The 16523-nt window shown below is 35.9% G+C and overlaps 1 protein-coding gene and 1 pseudogene across 2 annotated transcripts in view; one reads left to right on the top strand and one right to left on the bottom strand.

The window, feature by feature from the left end:
- The window catches only part of LOC145268352 (uncharacterized), a 388759-nt gene that overhangs the window by 41176 nt on the left and 331060 nt on the right, over window positions 1-16523 (bottom strand). The gene's annotated exons all lie outside the window — the stretch shown is intronic.
- On the top strand, window positions 939-1084 carry LOC145268477 (U2 spliceosomal RNA; annotated as a pseudogene).

The following is a 16523-nucleotide window of genomic DNA, read 5'->3' on the forward strand; positions in this document are numbered from 1 at the left end:
GGTGGGGGAGCAAATAAATACCAACCCTTCATACCAATTGTCACTATCCAGCTCCCCTACTCCCCGGGGAGTTGGTCCCCATTTCCCCTTAACTCCTCACATAAAAAATCGGCCTTGTGCCAAATTTGCTCGGTGGGGGAGCAAATAAATACCAACCCTTCATACCAATTGTCACTATCCAGCTCCCCTACTCCCCGGGGAGTTGGCCCCCATTTCCCCTTAACTCCTCACATTAAAAATCGGCCTTGTGCCAAATTTGCTCGGTGGGGGAGCAAATAAATACCAACCCTTCATACCAATTGTCACTATCCAGCTCCCCTACTCCCCGGGGAGTTGGTCCCCATTTCCCCTTAACTCCTCACATAAAAAATCGGCCTTGTGCCAAATTTGCTCGGTGGGGGAGCAAATAAATACCAACCCTTCATACCAATTGTCACTATCCAGCTCCCCTACTCCCCGGGGAGTTGGTCCCCATTTCCCCTTAACTCCTCACATTAAAAATCGGCCTCGTGCCAAATTTGCTCGGTGGGGGAGCAAATAAATACCAACCCTTCATACCAATTGTCACTATTCAGCTCCCCTACTCCCCGGGGAGTTGGTCCCCATTTCCCCTTAACTCCTCACATTAAAAATCGGCCTCGTGCCAAATTTGCTCGGTGGGGGAGCAAATAAATACCAACCCTTCATACCAATTGTCACTATTCAGCTCCCCTACTCCCCGGCGAGTTGGTCCCCATTTCCCCTTAACTCCTCACATTAAAAATCGGCCTTGTGCCAAATTTGCTCAGTGGGGGAGCAAATAAATACCAACCCTTCATACCAATTGTCACTATCCAGCTCCCCTACTCCCCGGGGAGTAGGTCTCCATTTCCCGTTCATTCCTCACTTTAAAAATCGGCCTTGTGCCTAATTTGCTCGGTGGGGGAGCAAATAAATCCCCCTTTTCTTGGCCTTTTGGCCAAGATCAAAGTATAGTATCTGTTCTTACTACATGCTGTACTTATGTTTGTAACTGTGATATAAAGTGGGGGATCACTCTTCTGTATTAATTTAATGTAAAATGATCACCCACTTTACAACCAGTCAGTCTCAAAGCCAGTCAAGTCATTCTCCAGATCATTCAAGTTGATTTTGAAGGATTCCAGTTATTTTTTAAGCATTCAAGTCTTTCTTAAGGTCATTCAATTCATCCTTAAGTTCATTAAAGGCATTCTAAGACATTTACTTTTTATTTATGTAAATCATTTTGGCCCATTTTTCGTTCATTTTAGTTTATCTTTAAGAATGTCATGTCAATCCTACATTCGCGTATTCATTCATTACACGAGAGCACGCGACTAATGGCTATCGGCTTTTTTTTTTTACAGATCTACGTACTCACAGTTTCCACATTACTTCGTCGCGTTTGAGTTCATTTATCGCCAGTTAAATATTTAGAGTGTTTACAGTGAATTAAAAAACGGACATTTTTCCTAGAATAAGCCCCCCCCCCCCGCCTAAAACGTATTCGCAAACTCTTCGTTCTGTTAATTCACAATCTTGATACTGTATATGATGTTTTATTACTTGCCCAGGTAGAATTGTTAAATTGATGCAAACTGTTGTGTTTCCTTCTCTCAAAAACGATGTCGCTTCCAACGCGTATCTAAGAGTATCATTTTTACATTATCACGCATGGGAGTTGAATTTTCTGTATGGTGTAAAATCCCCACATCATGAGTCAATGCTTTAGATTGCCTAAGGTCCCCATTGCAGGCTAAGATTATTAAAGATACTTGATTAACTAGAAAAACAGACAACTTGAAATACGTAGCAAACGGTGCCAAATAAAAGCTTCGCATTGATATAAAAAATGTTCCGCATACTAAACCGGACTTCCAATTTTAGTTAAAATGTAATCTAATTAGCGTAAAAAAAAGTGTAAAATTTTGTGCACATTTTATTGTTAAAAGATATCTTTCACAAAATAAATAATAGTTGATTTCATGAAATCTATCTATCTATTAAAGTCAGAATGTAGGCGAAAACACTTCTCAACCTATATACTCAATGCATTTTTTGATCTACAGACTTTAAATTTGGCATATAAAGTCTTCGAATTTGTGGAAAACTTTTTAATTGGCTTTCACCTGGAACAAAGGGATGTTAACAGGTAAAAATTGAAAAATTAGTATGTGGGAGGGGGGGTCATCCGACTTTTATCTGTTTGTCAACTGTTTCACGAATGTGCACGCGTGAATGGTTCACTTGACAAATTCTTTGTGTTACGAATAAGTAGGTTTAAAAGCACTTTTTAAAGAACGTGTTAAGCTGGACTAATGCTTATCGTACTTGACTTACTGTCTTTAGGTTTCTGTTTCTATCTCAGCTGGAATATATATTTTAATTACAATAAATGAACTATTCAGAAAAAAAAACTACTAATACTCGCATGCACATGTCTCAATTTCTGTATTAATTAAAATATCATATTTATGCGTATTTTATGACTGTGAAACACCTGACGGCCTGCTAGCAATAAATAAAATGTTATTGCTTCACTGTTTTGAATTTTTTTTTTTTATATTATAAACAATATATTTCTTTATGAAATGTTTATTGATTTCTTTAGATTTTTTGGAGAAAAATAGAGTCATTTATTGAAAAATAGAATATTTTTTAATTTATAATGTTTCTGCATCATTTAAACATATATATTCCTTTCTGTAAAACAAACAAATCTTGAACAAAGATAATACACTCGGATTTTGTGTAAAGTGGTGCCGAACTGATTCTTTTTATCTCTTAGTACCCAGAGGAACTCCTGCAAGTAACATTTTCTTTTACATATTTTCTTTAATACCAATTAAACTATAACAGGAAGCCCGGCTCAGTAATCATAACTTCTTTTTTTTCTGATATGGTTTGCTGCAGACTTCGAGTCACCTGTTTCACTGATTCGTCCGATTCTGTTCACGAAAACGATGAAAGTGAGACAATCCCACAAACGAGGCATCAACGACGGTGGTAGGCGAGCAGAGACTTAGATAGTGGCTCTACTCGTCTAATCACTTTGATCCCAAATAGTCCATCTGATCGAAGTTGCTTAGTTCCTTTATGTTCTCCGTTCAATGATGCTGAGTCAATAGTGAAGCTAGTAAACACGCCGACGACTGCATCATTTGGTTAGTTCTGCGCGTAAAGGGTGCGTTTACTAATTGCGTTACGCGAGGCATTCCAGTAATGAAATCTTTATAATTAGATTTTACGCGGGAAACTCATTTATCTTAGGCTGATAGAATAAGAGACAATTACATGAAACCATTGCACTACGGGACGTGTAGTTGACGGAAAGCGGGTGGATGAAGGGCGTTGGAATCTACAAGAAGCAATGATTGGGGATTGGAACAGGAATGGGTTTTGTGATTGACATTGGTGTTGGGCGTGTTAAACTGTTTATGGCATGGACGAAGATTGGCGTAGTGGGGTGTGGGTATTTCAGAATAGTGCGGGATGTTTTAATTCTGGTGGCTATTGTATTAAAGTCGTGATTATAATGGTAATAGTGTTGAGCGTGAAGATGGGGATGGGAGTAAGTAGATGAAAATAATAAGAAGAAATGCAGAATTCCCAATAAATAACGGAAGAAAATCATCTTTTCGCATTCTTTCCTTGCTTTTTTCTTACGCTTTATCTTAAAAAATACTAGATTTGAAAGAAACACGTTTAAAAAAGAATAAGAGGAAAAAAAGATGTACATATTCAGATATTAAAAGAGAAATAGTGGTCAAATATATATATATATATATATATATATATATATATATATATATATAAATATGACCCATGGCATAGCGGATCATGTACTTTGTAAATTTAGATGTAAAAGGCACACTCTTCTAGTGGCTGAAGGTTCAATTATCTGTGCAGGCAACACTAAAAGAACACAATTGCTTATGACATCTACCCAGACATGACTCAAGGAACGAGAGCATGCTACTCACGTGGATTAAATAATTGGTCCGTTCGAAATTCCGTGCAGATTCCAGTTCGACAAAACAATTCCCGAATTCTGACAAAATATTCTCGAGTTCGACAAAATACACCTGAAGAAGGTCAGAGGTAATATCGACCAAAACATTGTGAAAATAATATTCAACTTAAAAACAATAATATGAAGTATCCAAATAACTCGAGGGGGAAATATATTAAACGCAAAGAGAAAGGAAGGTATGAGGAGAGAAACGGAGATCAAGAGACATCAAGAGAGAGAGAGAGAGAGAGAGAGAGAGAATTCGTGAGTCCCGAGAAAATGATTACTTTTCGTCATTAGGCTTGATCCTATCATTTTATTATTATAGCTAGCGAATTCATTCGTCAGTGTAGGTTCAATAATCTTACTATGTCGATGGTATATAAACACTGGTCAGAAAATAGTCGACATTATATATATATATATATATATATATATATATATATATATATATATATATATAATACTTGTTTATTGTTATATAAACATGCTCACATCCCGCTGCTACAAATAGCCACTTGTTTCAATCAAACAACAGATATCATCAGGCAGCGACTTGACTATTCAAAAGTTCAATGAATAACAGTAATAATGGTTTATTCATTGAACTTTTGAATAGTCAAGTCGCTGCCTGATGTTATCTGTTGTTTGATTGAAACAAGTGGCTATTTGTAGCAGCAGGATGTGAGCATGTTTATATAACAATAAACAAGTATTATCAGCTCTTTTTATTGAGCACTATCTAACAACCTCGTTGAATTCATTAGTCCATTACTTTTGAATAAAAAAAACAGAGTATATATATATATATATATATATATATATATATATATATATATATATATATATATATATAAAACTATTTACTTATCAAGGCACGGAGGCCACTGGAAAGTAAGGGTTAAAGACTGTACATTGGTCAAAAGGACAATGCAGTAATCGTTAGTAGTGTAAATTTTGTAAATTGGATTACTTAAGTGGAACGTCTCATCAAAACCTCGAAGACAGCCATATTGTAGTCAGCTGGAAAGCAGGTAAACGGAAGATAGTTCATCAGCAAGTAGATATCTACTAGATCGATAGAAGGATCACATCATTTTCTACACACACACACACCCACATACATAAATATATTATATATTATATATATATATGTATAATATATATGTACATATATATATTATATATATATATATATAATAAATCCGTATTTCTGTCTGTTTTTTTGTATGTTCACAATGTCTTCGTAGCATATGTATTATATATGTGTAATGACGTCATACATTACGCCATACCATGTGGCGTCATAGAAGCTTACGTCATTCGTTAATTCATAGAAGATGAGATCACGTACGGTGTCATGTACGAAGGCTGAAAAATGAAACGAAAATATTCCCCAGGCAACGCCGGGCATCCTGCTAATCTATATATATATATATATATATATATATATATATATATATGTGTGTGTGTGTGTGTGTGTGTGTGTGGTGTGTGTATGTGTGTGTGCGCGTGTGTGTGTGTGTATTTCTTTTTATTATTAAAAAAACAGTAATCTACGGAAACGCGTGTTTCGGAGCCCTACTCCTCATCAGGGTAGCTTGACTGTTTTTAGGATTCGAACCCCAGACCTTATGTATTTCAGTCCACCGCTCTAACTCATTACGCTATGATGCCATAGACCATTTCCTATCAACATTTTTTTTTATTATTAAATCTTCACCCAAAACAAGACAAGTGCCACTTTGAAGTAAGGGGCTGCTATCGGGGACAATTTGCGGGGGCATTATGAAGGGAGATGAGTAGAAAGATGTTTGTTCACATTACACTTGAACTTCTGCATGTCAGTACAGTTGGGAAAGCAGTATCCCGGAAGGGAGTTCCAAAGATTTGCAGTTCTGGGGAAGAAACTATTGGAGTAGAAGGCTTTCTTACACATAGGGATCTCTACTGTAAAGGGGTGGGACTTAGTTGCTTGTCGGGTTTGTCGGGGGTAGCCACGTTGAGGAGGTACAAGTGCTTGCAGTTCGTCAGGGCATTCACCATTAAAGTATTTGTAGAACAGGCAGACGGATGCAACATTTCGTCGATGGGATAGAGGCTGAAGCTTAGATGACAGTTCAGGACCTATCAGATTGGCGACTCTCTTTTGAACCCTGTCCAGGAGTGATAAACAAGCAGCAGATGCACCAGCCCAAATGTGGCCATATAGAGTTATAGGTCACTTTCAGGCTTAAGTAATTTTCTAGCACGGTAGAGAGAACTCACCTTCTTTGCAGCAGCCTTGGCAATGCTCTCAATGTATATATTCCAGTTCATGTTTCCTGTAAACGTTAGGCCGAGCAGTTTAAAGGAAGTACTTTCAGGCAGTGTATTCTTAGCCATCACGATTTGTGGTAGAAAAGGTTTCTTGTTGTTATTGAAGGAAACAATCTTAGCCTTGGCAGCATTGAATGTGGCCATCGGTTTTTGTCCCCATTCCACTACAGATTTGAGGTAATCCTCTAGTCATTCTGCTATTTCCTTAGATATGTGTTCATTTGTTTTCCCCTCATGCCTGTTATAGAGGGTAGTGTCATCGGCAAATATACCCATCTCCGAAACAACTTTCTCAAGAAGGTCATTTATGAATATCAGGAACAATAAAGGTCCAAGGATAGACCCCTGAGGTAATCCCGCATTTTTATCATATTGTTTAGATGTACGGCCGTCGAGGACAACTTGGATTTTTCTCTTACTTAAGAAGGATTTAATTACATTGTGTATTTTTCCAGTGATGCTATATAATCTAATTTTCCTTAGAAGACCATTGTGCCATACTCTGTCCAAAGCCTTAGATATATCAAGGGCTACCGCTCTACCTTCCCCTGTTTTTCCAGTGAACGGTATATACGTTCAGAGACTACAGTTAAGATATCTGCTGTGGAACGGGCTTGCCCGAATCCATATTGATTGTCGGTCAGGAGTTTAGCAGCTGCTAGGTGTTGGACTAGGGTTTGATTAACAAAGGACTCAAATACTTTGGCGAAAAGTGGGAGGAGGCTAATGGGGCGATACTTTAGTGGGTCAGTTCTTTCACCAGAATTCTTGAAGATTGGTATCACAGAAGCGGGATTCCAGCAGTCGGAAAAGCAAGATTCATTAAGGCATTTATTGTAAAGTTTGGAGAGAACTGGCGCAATCTCAGCAGAGCATTTTTTAATAGCACAGCCGGGATGAGATCTGGTCCACATGATTTTGAGGTGTCTAGGTTTTTTATGATACCATGCACCTGAGAAGGGGTGATTTTCAAATCGTCTAGTGTGGCGTCTGTTCGCAAAGGAAAGTCGGAGAGGGAGTAGTGTGTCGGGTCCAGTGTGGAGTTTGAGTCAAACAGAGTGGCAAGCAGATTTGCCTTGTCCGTTGCCGTGCAAGCAATCTCATGATTGTTTGATAGTGGGGGAATCGTTAATTGCCCATTATTTACTACATTTTTGTAGATTTTCCAAAAATCACGGGTTTCTAATTTCTGTGCTTCAATGCATTTCCTGGTGGTTTCAGTTTAATCTGTCTTAGCTGTCTCTATTACTCTCTTACAATTATTTCTGACTTCTATATACTTCTGTCTGTTTGAACTGGACTTATGCCGGTTGAATCTGCGGCACGCATGCTGCCTTTGAGCAATAGCAGCTACACAAGCAGAGGTAAACCATTGAGGACAGTGGGGTTTGCTTTAGAATTTATTTATTTAGTTAGTTTTATCGTTTATCTGTTTACGTGGTTTTTGTTGTTGATTTTTTAAACGATATTAAGGTTAACGTTTCCGCCTCAGAGGTCCGGTGTTTTTCTATGAAAGTGGTCCATTTGTTTATTTGGACGGATTATTTATTTATTTATTAAACCGTATGTTTCTACTTGATTTAAGTAACTATTAATATCGCTTCAAAATCAAAAACTAGCCAACAATATCTTTGACCTCTAGCTATTTCGACCAAGAAACTAGCAATTCTTAACTCTTTGTAAAAAATATCGCTAATTATCGTGCATATATTTGTATCAATCCTCTATAATTGTCTTCACCTCTAATCCGGAGAGGATAAATGACGAGTGCTATGCTTGATCAGAGGGCAACCAATGATTTTGTTCGGCAATATGTTTTCCTTAATGTTTGGACTATTTAACTTACTGTCTTGGATGTTATTCTTCTAGCGTTTCAGCTGATGTAACGTCTCACATTCTTCAGGTGTATCTTGGTTAAATGCAGATTCCCAAGTTCAGCATAAAGATTCCAGAGTTCGACACGATTTACGTGAAAAAGTTTGGAGGTTACATCGGTGAAACTACTTATTGAAATTGAAACGTTCATTCCTCATCGTAACCCTTATTCTCCTTGATTGCTTTCATCTATTTGTTTTTCTGTCATTGCTTATGGCAGCCATTTAATCAGTATGGTCGCGATGGCTCCCAGATATTAAGAAAATCCTACAGAAGGGCTAGCAACGTCTGCAAGTGAGCAGAGTCTATGTCATCTAAAATGTTGGCTTTCCTGACATTTCGAGAATATGCAATAATGTTAATAGCAACAAGTCTGCTATTCTTCCTCTATTTAATAGTCCGCGGGTCATTTCATTTTCTAAAGATAAGGTGGTTTTCTTTGTTCAGCTATTTGCTTACAATTCCTTTATCGATGATGCTGGTGTTATTCTTCCTGATTATCCTTTGTAAAACTGATTCTAGAAATGTTACTCCACAGATGGTTGCTAAGGATCTTTCCGATCTTGACTAGTTTTAAGCTCCCGGTCTTCATTTAATTCCTGTTGTCATTCTCAAACATTGTTCTCCTGAACTTTCCCCTATCCTCTCAGAATTATCTAATCTTTGTTTATCAAAATAATGTCCTCTGTTGTCTCTGTCTTTAAAAATGCTGATGATCAGTTTGGTCCAACTGAAATGTTTGTCGAAGCTAAGCTTGTCAGTTTTTCTGGAAAGTTTGGCCTCTTTAGTGATGATCAGTATAGTTTTGGTAGCCTTCGTTCAACAGTTGATCTTACAATTGTTGTAAGTGAGCGTATCCCTCGGTTTATGGATAATTCAGAAAAGGCTAGGGCTATTGCGTTTATCATTTCGAAGAGCTTCCAAAGAGTAACCATTCTGGTTTTCTGCATAAACGTCAGTGTAATGGTAATTCTCGTGACATTATTAAGTGTTTTCTCTCTAACTGTTATTTCACAGGGCTCCATTCTAGTCTCATCCCTGTTTCCCCGTTATATAAATGATCTATCCTAAAATGTTGTTCAAAAGATGCCGTATTGTATTCTAGTATTGCTTCTTACCCGTCTCCCTCGGATGAATTGTAATAGGCATATTATCTTGAGATTGAAGTGGATTCAGAGCACAGCACGCCTTGCTTCATCTAATCTTAAGATTCAACTTGTGTCCTTCAATCGTAATGGTGATCCTTCTTTTCCTAAAAATCTTATAGCGTGCCCTGCTCTTGACGATTCATCGACACTAAAACTTCTTCATCTTTTTTTCCTACCAAATATTTCCTGGAAGTACATAGATTAGATCCACCACTCTTTCTGTTCTCATGAAGCCGGTTTTCTCTGTCGCTTTACACCTGAGGCTATTCGTTATATCTACAACTCTACTGTTAAATAATTATAACTTATAGTTGCCACATTTGGACTAGTGAATCCCTATCCGATTTAAAGGTTCTTGACATGGCGCAGAAACGCATCTGTAATTTGATTGGCTCCGCTCTTTCCTCTATTCTGCAACAGAAATGTTACGTTGCTTAAATAAATCTATAAATACTATTATGACATGTGTTTGTCAGAATTGCCTAACCTGTACCTAACTTTTTTGTGTTCCAGCTGGTTTGATTCGTTGTTCTAGTGAACCTAATCGTTTTGAGGCCGCATTGTAATCCAACTTCCTATCATAGTAGTTTATTCTTCCAAAAACTACAAAACGAGCACAACTTTTTTTCTGCTAACATTTTCCCCATACTTAGAGCTGGATCTTTTAATAAATAAAGTAAATACGCAATCCCTGTCTACGAAACAATCATCATTCATGATTAACCCTTACATAAAGTGACTGCATGCCATTTTTATGTAGCGATTTCCATATAAAAAAAATGCAGTCAGAAATTAGGAGTGGGTTACTATTCATGGTGTCATTTATTCCATTGTCTGATCGATTCTGAAGCGTTTAGAATCGTCAAAAAAGATTAAATTTAAATTTAAAATGAGATTTGTTCATTGGACTAAAGGATTCTGTTATTTTTTTTATTTTAATATCTAAACTGTTTCTGAGAACAACGCGCACTAGATAATAACATACGTCCGAATAACCCAGATAATAGAAATAGTCAATTCTCATCTTAAAAATTCCGAAACATGGCTTATTCAGTGCAGTAAATGTTAATCTCCATATCTGAAGGCCATTCCTATATATCATGCTAGGTAATTACCCTGTAATAATATTGGGTGTCTCATTATAGAATGTGTAACATGTGTCTCATTGTTTAGTTAGTATAATAAAGTAGTATCTTCCGGTTTGATAATTTTGACGTGTCTGGTCATTATTTACACACACACACACACACACACATACACACTAACACACACAAAAACACAAACAAACACAAACAAACACAAACACACACAAACACACTCACAAACACACACAGACACAAACACACACAAACACACGCAAACACACACAAACACAAACAAGCGCAAATATCATGAACACACACAAACACACACACACACACACACACACACACCCACACACACACACATAGGGTGGAATGATACAATTGTCGACCCAAAAGAAAACAACGCTACAGTTTTATTTTAAAACTTTCATTGAAAAATTCAATTCAGGAAACTGGATTACATCGTAGAGCTAACATCTATTCAATGTAGCCACCTTTAGCCTCAATCATTGCGTCGATACGCATCCGGAACTGGCAGGATTCCTCTTCTACAAGCACCGCGAATGGCGACGACCAGGCTCGCTTTAGTGTTGTGAGAGGTCGTTGATAATATTCTCGAAATATGACCAAACGAAATAGTTTTGAATTATGGGCCGTTCCCGGATCCTGCTGTTACATGACAGGGTCAGCAAACGGCCTCTGATTGCACTAGGAGATAACTACACTCTTCAGCACACCCAGGTACACTTTGGGGTTGACTTTAAAGCTAACTTCGAAGATGTGATGTGGCACGATGTTGCTCTCAATTGAAACCATACAAAAGACCATGACCGCGGCCGGAAACCTTTTCATCAACATGGTCACGTGCCTGTTATTAGTGGTAAAGCAGTGATGCATTTTGAGGGTGCTGGCAATGACCTTTTTATCATAACGTTGATGATAGATTGCATAAGTTGTACAGCAGCGCATTTCCGAAATAAATACATAAATAAATAAAAATAAAAAACGGTTTTCATCAAACGGAAATCAATCTCGTCGTCTTTTCTAGTGCGACAATTTTATCGTTTCACCCTGCATCTGCACACACACACACACACGCGCGCGCGCGCACATACACACACACATATATATATACATATATATATATATATATATATATATATATATATACAAATTTATTATAATATGTCATTTTATTTATAAAATACTTATCTACGGACACGTGTCCCGTCGGATATATGGGTCATCAGCATGTTTGACAATACCAAAACCTCGAATCATAGGGACTAGGATCAGGTGTATATACAGTTACGCTACAGTGAAAATTATATATATATATAATTCATATATATATATATACATATATATATATATATACATCGAACACGTATTGCCCCTTTTTTGTTCCCTTTTTACGCCATATATATGATATATATATATATCAGTGAAAATTTTATATATATATATATATATATATATATATATATATATATATATATATATATATATATATGAAGGAACAAATCGAGTTATGTGTTAATCGATGTTTCGTCATTATTTCGATACTTCAAACATTGATGAACACAACTTGATTTGTTCCATTTTATTTCTCTATTTTTTGTAATACTATTTCCATTATATATATATATATATATATACATATATATGTAGGTTACATCCACGGCTAAGGAGAAGTACTAATTTAGCCCCACTGATGAGTTGTGATACATCGGAACTAGTGTATGTGGATGACTATATATATATATATATATATATATATATATATATATATATATATATATATATATATATATATATATATATGTATGTGTGTGTGTGTGTGTTTTCCGGCCGAGAAACGGATCATTCTTGTTGCATAATGAAGAAAAATGACACTTTATAACGGCGTTTCATTTGATTGTCGATCAATCACGATTTATCAAGTTTTTTTTTGTCTTTCTAATCTCTCTCAGCTTGGTCGAAATCGTCGTATACATTTCCTCAAATTCAGCAGCAAGTTCTCGAACTGTTGTGCGTGGATTTGCTTTGACTGACCCTCTTAAGTGATTGTTGTCAACATCTGATAGTAATCTTCATTTGGAAGACTCTCGTCGCCGCTACGAAATTTCTTTAATCACCATTGTATTGTGAATTCAGTTGTGGTTCCTGGACCAAACGCTTCGTTAATATGTCGAGCTGTTTCTACAGCTTTTTGGCCTTGTCCTCTTGGTCTTTCTTATTTTGTTTTTCTTCTACAAGAACGCTATCGTATTAATCTCTTTCTACGGTGCCACATCTATTACTGCTACTCTCTTTCCCCCTCTTTCTCGCCATCCTCACTATTTTTAACCTTATTCGCCCTTTATCATCGAACATGTATTGCCCCTTTTTTATTCCCTTTTTACGCCATTTATTTATTTTCGCCACCCATTCCTTCTATACGATATTACCACGCGAGTACTGTTCCCTTTCTTCCTTATTTACACTCTTTATTTATTTGCGTACGCATTTTACTCTTCCACTATTATGTTGATGAAACTTCTATTTCAACTTACTTCTCTCTTGGCATCGTTTATCTTGGCGATCCATTTACTCTTTGTCTTTTATATTATGTTAGTGATAGCTACTTACGTAAGTTGTAATCTTCTTTATTTACATTGTTTATTTATACACGATATCCAATTATGATTCTTCTATCTATGTTACATCTGCTACTAATGCTTTTGTAGGTTTTGATTTTCTTCTTTATTTACGTCGTCTATTCATCAATAACGTCCTCTTACTCTATTATATTTGCTATTAACTATTTTAGTAGGTTTTCGTAAACGTCTTTATTTACGTCATTTATTTATTTATTTATGCTAGTTCTTCTTCTTTTGTGAAACTTCTACTACTACCTTTAAAAGTTTTCCTCTTTTCTTTTTAAAAGGGTTCACCACTTATCAAGGCTCAGAAGCAACTCGAAGATAAGGGTTAATAATTATTTATTTATTTTTAAATGCTGACCTCTTACTCTTTTTTTCCATATACTAGATATATTACTATCACATTCGCATTTTACTTTTTTTTTTATTGGTTTACGTTTATTTATAAATGTATTTACGCTAACATTTTACTCATTTAAACTTATGTTCCTCTTGCTAGCAGTCCCTCTACAATCACTTCACTAGGTGTATCAGAATTTTGGGGAAATTTTGGTAAATGTTTACTACAACAGAACACCGACCAATAATTTTTTTTTTTTTTTGGTTTCGGGGTCGCTGACAACGAATCTAATAATCAAACCCGTCGCAAATTCACCGTTTGCATGGTATTAATCCCTGAACCCTCGCACTATTTTGTGTCAACTCACCGCCATCGTTTGTGTTATTCTTACATGATGTGTTCGCGCATGGACGCGCTTAGTAAGGTGACTTGTCACATCGCGGAAGGATTTTTTAGCAGACATTTGAAATAACAAGAAAGTTTTCAGAAACAACAAAATGTGGTTCATTTTTCTGTGTTACGTAGTTTTTGATGCCTTTTTAATTGATATAAAAAAAATTAGTTTTCACGAGCGGTCTCCAAAAGCATTTTAATTTTTCGTTTTTTTATTTTTTTGGAGGGCGGTTATTCAATTATAAAACTTGTACATTTAACAGGTGCTTCTGCAGTTTAATTTACCGTTTTTTTCCGTAAGTAACGCGCAGACATACACCGAGCAGAAGAACTGTTTAATTTTTCACAAAAATTCTATTTACATCGGGGAAAGGGCAGTAGAGGGGCAGGATCAGGGGGATGGGTGGTGTCGAGCGAAAAAAATCTACCATGTAAACATGATTAACGGATTGGTCAATAGGGGTAACATATTTGAGAAATGCGGCATATTTACGGTTACCGACAAATACCAAATGACTATTATAATTAGATTGATTTGCGTATACACACACACACACACACACACACACACACACACACACACACACACATATATATATATATATATAACCCTAACCCTAACCAAATGACTATTATAATTAGACTGATTTGCGTATATATATATATATATATATATATATATATATATATATATATATATGTATATATATATATATATATATATATATATATATTAATTGGCTGAAAATGCGAAGCGTGTTGTTTGTTTGTTTACGAACAGGCGATTTAAGCACTATAAAAGTGGTGGCGGGTGTCTATTTAAATAGACATTCTGACGAGTTATTTACGGGCGTCTATTCCATGGTCGAGTGGGAGAACTGCCGACTGTCAACACGACCGTTCTAGGTTCAGTCCTTGGCTCGGGAGAGATGCTAGTATAGCGGCACTGATGAGTTGTGACAACGAAACAGAACTGTATGTCGGTGACTATATATATATATATATAATGATTCTACAAATAAAATGATCGCACAAGTTTTGTCAATTTTTCTATCAAACGGTTAACAGATGTTAGTTTAATTAGTCTTTTGTCAATTTAGCCATCATATTAATTCCAGCGTGTCCATCTCATCAAAATTAACGGCATATCATCTTAATCATTGCTTTCCAACTGTTTACTGACTGCTTGAAACATCTTTAGGACCTCAAATATCGCATATCGCCATGGAGACGTAAGTAGCCACTGTGGGTCATTACCATGCGGAGAGCCTAAGTAAGTAGTTGTGTAATAAGTTTATAGTTTAAATCTCTATATGTTGGTACAGTCGGCGAAACATAGAAGCATGTAGAGGGATTCTGAAGCTAAGTAGTTGTAGGAAATAAGCTATTAAAATGTATATCTTTTCCAGCGTCTGGGCAACACTAGAGTGACGGGGTGAAGTTTTACTGATGTCTGGGTTAGTCGAAAACTCATGCGCAGCAGGTTTGCTGGTGCACATTCAATTAAAAGATATGTGAACTACCACTATCCCGTTATCACTGCCACGGCGAGTATAGGTTACACTTTAAAGAGATGCTGCTGATTTTTTAATTGTTGCTGTTGTTGTTGTCGTTGTTGTCGTTGTTGTTGTTGTTGTTGTTGTTAAGACTAATTCATGAATATTTTATTGGCATTCGTTTCCTGTCATTTCTTTCTAGAAGGATATCGATGAGACCACGTTGAGGTTGCTAGCGTCTCTAATGACAATGTTTGAAGTGTTAAATTTTATTTTTCATCTATTTGCTAAACGTGTATATGATGCCTCTAAGGGAATTCACAATTGATTATCAAAACACTCAAAACAGCTCCCTTTTACATTTTGATAGCCCCGATTCTGGGTGTTGTTTGATTATATATCCTCTGCAATAATTAATGTTTTATTGTATTTTATTTGTTTGAAAATTTTTGAAACTTATTAATTGTTTCACAATGGAATTACTTTCCTCTATTTTCAATTGAAATCATATGGATGCTAAAACCAAGTTATTTAGGAGATAATGGCATAAATAAATACAAAAAATAGCATGCAAAACATATAAAGTTAATCAAAATCCTGAATGCAATATGTAATAGTAAAATATTTAGTTTGCCAAAAAAAAAAAAAATACACCAACATTTCAAAGTACATATTTAAATTCTAAAAATTAAATAAGAGTCTACATTATAGGTATTACTGGTGAAAAATTTTTATAAATAATCACAAAAAACAACAACAAATAACTTATAAAATTTAAAGCCATGATTTACTTGCGAATATAAATTTAATGTAAATGATTCACAATCATGCTAGGTCATTTTAATGCAGTTAAGTAAAAATAAAATATCATTAACTATTAATATATAGTAATAAAATCATGGAAAACACTCTCTTCCTACTAATAACATAATATACGTTTAATAATAGGAACAATAAATCAATTACATGTGGCTTTAGGATTTTGCCAGTCGGACTTAAGGTTCATCATAAAAAATACGGTTATCTGCCCTAATATATTAATGCTTGACCAGAAACATTAACATAACGGATATTATTTTCATGGAAAGTGTTCGACTGAGCTTCAATCTATGGTCCCCCCTCGCCAAACTTTCACAAGAAACACTAGACTAGCTGAAAACATTATCAATAATTTTCCCCACTCTTTATCTGTGCCTAAACCTAAACATAG

This window comes from Euprymna scolopes, chromosome 43 (genome assembly GCF_053919585.1).
Source record: "Euprymna scolopes isolate OS-2025 chromosome 43, ASM5391958v1, whole genome shotgun sequence".
Classification (NCBI taxonomy): Eukaryota; Metazoa; Mollusca; class Cephalopoda; order Sepiida; family Sepiolidae; genus Euprymna; species Euprymna scolopes.